This window comes from Zingiber officinale, chromosome 2A (assembly GCF_018446385.1).
Source record: "Zingiber officinale cultivar Zhangliang chromosome 2A, Zo_v1.1, whole genome shotgun sequence".
Taxonomy (NCBI): domain Eukaryota; kingdom Viridiplantae; phylum Streptophyta; class Magnoliopsida; order Zingiberales; family Zingiberaceae; genus Zingiber; species Zingiber officinale.
Window position 1 is genome coordinate 59,442,038 of NC_055988.1, and position 4,718 is coordinate 59,446,755.

Consider the following 4,718-nt stretch of genomic DNA (forward strand, 5'->3'; position numbering starts at 1 on the left):
CCTAGTTACTCGGTTGGATCGAGTCAACTATAGGCATTCTTCCAATAGTTGGAAAGGTAGGACAAAATCACGTTTATATTAACTCTCGGGCGTATTAGCCAAAGCTAACTCGAGTTTTAATATAAATATGGATCTTGATCCTATAAACAAGAGTTGCATAGAGATGTAATTGGTAATCGTTACCTACCGATCATACTAAGCCTTGGGCGTATTAGCCAAAGCTAACTCAAGGGTTAGTATGATGTGGATCTTGTCCCACAAGAATTATAGTATTCAGTGGGAGCATCATTTAGTTAAAGGCCTAATTAAATGATTTTAAAAGAATATGATATTTATTTCTGCAAATTTTATGTTGTAGATAACCATGACGTCGAATACGAACTCTTTCTCCCTGCATTCTGTCCTTAAGAAGGACAAGCTCAATGGAGCAAATTTCCTGGACTGGTACAGGAACCTAAGAATTGTTCTCACTCAGGAACGTAAACTGTACGTTCTGGAGCAGCCCATTCCCGAGGCTCCTCCTGCCACTGCCACGCGAGCAGACCGAGATGCTTACAAGAAGCATCAAGATGACGCATTAGATGTGTCCTGTCTTATGCTCGCAACCATGAACTCTGAGCTTCAGAAGCAACATGAGTTGATGGGCGCTTACGATATGGTTGAGCATCTTTGTCACCTATATCAAGGACAAGCAAGGCACTGGAAGAGGAACTCCAAAGAATACCTGGAAGATCTTAAGAAGAAGAGAAATAAGATTTCTACTTCAGGTATACATGTTATAGAAGTCAACCTCTCTATTTCTTCATCGTGGGTATTAGATACCGGATATGCTTCGCACATTTGTACTAATGTACAAGCGCTGAGGAATAGCAGGGCATTGATGAAGGGTGAGATAGACCTACGAGTAGGCAATGGAGCACGAGTTGCTGCTATTGCTGTAGGAACTTATCATCTATCTCTTCCCTCTGGGCTTGTACTAGAATTAGATGATTGCTGTTATGTGCCTGCCTTGACTAAGAACATTATATCAGTTTCTTGTTTGGACAAGAAAGGATTCTCGTTTATAATAAAGAACAAATGTTGTTCTGTCTATTTAAACGATATGTTCTATTGTAGTGCACCTCTGATAAACAGACTCTATATTCTAGATCTAAAGAGCCCTATCTATAACGTTAGTACCAAGAGGTTCAAATCGAACGATATGAACCATACCTATCTCTGGCACTGTCGCTTAGGTCATATAAATGACAAGCGCTTATCCCAGCTCCATAAGGATGGTTTGCTGGACTCATTTGATTTTGAATCATATGAGATATGCGAGTCATGCCTACGAGGCAAGATGACCAAGACTCCTTTTAGTGGGCATAGCGAGAGAGCGACTGATTTGTTAGGACTCATACATAGTGATGTATGTGGCCCTTTCAATGTCGCTGCTAGAGGCGGTTATAGGTACTTCATCACGTTTACTGATGACTTCAGTAGATACGGTTATGTGTACTTGATGACACATAAGTCCGAATCCTTTGAAAAGTTCAAAGAATTTAAGAATGAAGTACAGAACCAGCTTGGCAAGAGTATTAAGATACTTCGATCAGATCGAGGTGGAGAATACCTTAGCCATGAGTTTCGTGACTATTTAGCTGAGTGTGGGATTCTATCCCAACTCACTCCTCCTGGAACACCACAGTGGAATGGTGTGTCCGAAAGGAGGAATCGTACCTTATTAGATATGGTACGGTCTATGATGAGTCACACAGATCTTCCGACATATCTATGGGGATATGCTCTAGACACGGCAGCTTTCATTCTCAACCGAGTTCCATCCAAGGCCGTGATAAAGACACCATATAGGATATGGACTGGGAGAGATGCCCAGGTGTCTTTCATGAGGATTTGGGGTTGTGAGGCTTACGTACGACGTCAAGTCTCAGACAAATTAGGACCCAAATCCGACAAGTGCTATTTCATCGGATATCCCAAGGAAACTAAGGGATATTACTTCTACATTCCCAGTCAGCACAAGGTAGTTGTGGCAAAGACTGGGGTCTTTCTAGAAAGGGACTTTGTTTCTAGAAAGACTAGTGGGAGCGCGTTCGATCTTGAAGAAGTTCAAGATGCGAACAATAGCACTAATGCCTCGATGGAAATTGAACTGGAACCACAAAGTGTTGTGGATGATGTTGTTCCACAAAGAGTTGAGGAACAACAACCAGTTCAAGTAGACATACCTCTTCGCAGGTCTGATAGGGTACGTCGTCAGCCTGAGAGATACTCATTTCTCTTGTCTGACCATGATGACATTGTGTTCATAGAGGATGAGCCCACCACCTATCAGGAAGCTGTGATGAGACCAGATTCCGAGAAATGGCTAGAGGCCATGAGATCCGAGATGGATTCCATGTACACCAACCAAGTATGGACTTTGGTTGATCCACCTGAAGGGGTAAAACCCATTGGGTGTAAGTGGGTCTTTAAGAGAAAGACTGACATGGATGGACTTATCTATAAGGGTCGCTTGGTAGCTAAAGGTTTCAAGCAGATTCATGGTATTGACTATGATGAAACCTTTTCTCCAGTAGCGATGTTTAAGTCCATTCGGATCATGCTTGCTATTGCAGCCTACCATGACTATGAGATATGGCAGATGGATGTCAAAACCGCGTTTCTGAATGGAAACCTGCTCGAGGATGTGTACATGACAAACCTGAGGGTTTTGTAGATCCACAGCATACTAGCAGAGTATGCAAGCTGCATAGGTCCATTTATGGACTAAAGCAAGCTTCTCGGAGCTGGAATCTTCGTTTCTATGATGCGATCAAACTGTTTGGTTTCATCAAGAACAAAGATAAACCTTGTGTCTACAAGAAGGTTGTAGGGGATGTAGTTGTCTTCCTCATATTGTATGTGGATGACATACTACTCATTGGGAAGGACATCCCTATGCTTCAGTCTGTCAAGACCTGGCTAGGGAGTTGCTTCTCAATGAAAGACTTAGGCGAGGCATCCCGCATTCTAGGGATACAGATCTATAGAGATAGATCTAAGAGATTGCTTGGCCTAAGTCAGAGTATATACATTGACAAGGTACTCCTTCGGTTTGCCATGCAGAACTCCAAGAAGGGATTTCTGCCAATGTCACATGGCGTGAGTCTTTCGAAGACTCAAGGTCCTTCTTCTAGAGAGGAGAGAGACCGCATGGATCAGATCCCTTATGCCTCAGCTATAGGATCGATCATGTACGCCATGCTATGTACTCGACCTGACGTCTCGTATGCTTTGAGCAGATACCAGTTAGATCCAGGTGAAAGTCACTGGATAGCGGTCAAGAATATTCTTAAGTACTTAAGAAGGACTAAAGAATATTTCTTGATATATGGAGGCAATGATGAGCTAACTGTAAAGGGTTACAGTGATGCCAGCTTCCAGACCGATCAGGATGATTATCGATCGCAGTCAGGGTTCGTGTTTTGCTTAAATAGTGGTGCTGTGAGCTGGAAGAGTTCGAAGCAGGACACAGTAGCTAATTCTACAACAGAGGCCGAGTGTATTGCTGCATCAGAGGCAGCAAAGGAGGCAGTTTGGATCCGCAAGTTCATCACTGAACTTGAGGTGGTTCCTAGCATCGCTGACCCAGTTGAGCTCTATTGTGACAACAATGGAGCTATAGTACAGGCGAAGGAACCTCGCTCACACCAGCGGACCAAGCACATACTACGGCGCTTCCATCTCATTCGAGAGATTATCGATAGAAGAGATGTGAAGATTTGCAGAGTACCTACAGAGGCTAACATCGCAGATCCCTTGACCAAGGCTTTGGCACAGAGAAAGCATGATGGTCACACTAGGTCATTAGGCCTTAGAGCCTATACTGATTGGCACTAGTGCTAGTAGGAGATTGTTAGTTAGAGCCCTAGAGCCAATCATTTGATGATTATATAGACTCATGTATATCATATTCTTGTATATATATTAAGGCATTTGGTTTTTGGTTATTATGCTTATTTGTATTAGTGCCAGATAAAATAAGTATAGTAACGTCCTTGAGTAGAAGGTTCTTACCTATATCAATCGATTGGTTGAATCGATAGTGAGATGATATAGGGAACACTATTCTAAATCATTCCTAGTCGAGTATTAACATTCAGGGACAATGTTAATACAATAAGACTAGCATGTAGGTCAGCTCGATGACTTGATCTCACAAGTCATGGATATAGAGATATCGTGACACATGGGTATGCATTAGAGAATGTATACTGAATGACCCGCCATGAGAAAGTATCATGGATCGTTATATGAGTGTCATATACTTTCTCATGTGGCTATTAGTATGACTATTAGTCCTTAGACCTGAAGTCACCATGGATCCCTACATAAGGAGTTATGTACTTTGGTTTCGTCAAACGTCACCCGTAACAGGGTGGACTATAAAAGCGATTACTGGGTATGCAATAAATTATGCAGAGGGATGTGAGTGATGTAGATGGGATCTATCCCTCCCATATGACGGGAGCGACATCAATATTCTTGATAGAGTTAGACCATGAAGTGCATGGCCATGCCCAAATGAGTCAACATTAGATGTTGAGCTCATTTGATCGAGTGAGTCTACTTGGAGTTCAAGATTTAGATTGATTAGAGGATGACACGGTCTATGCCTCACATTGATCAATCTAGATGTCTAGGATAGAAGGACAATGTCACATATTTTGTGAGGA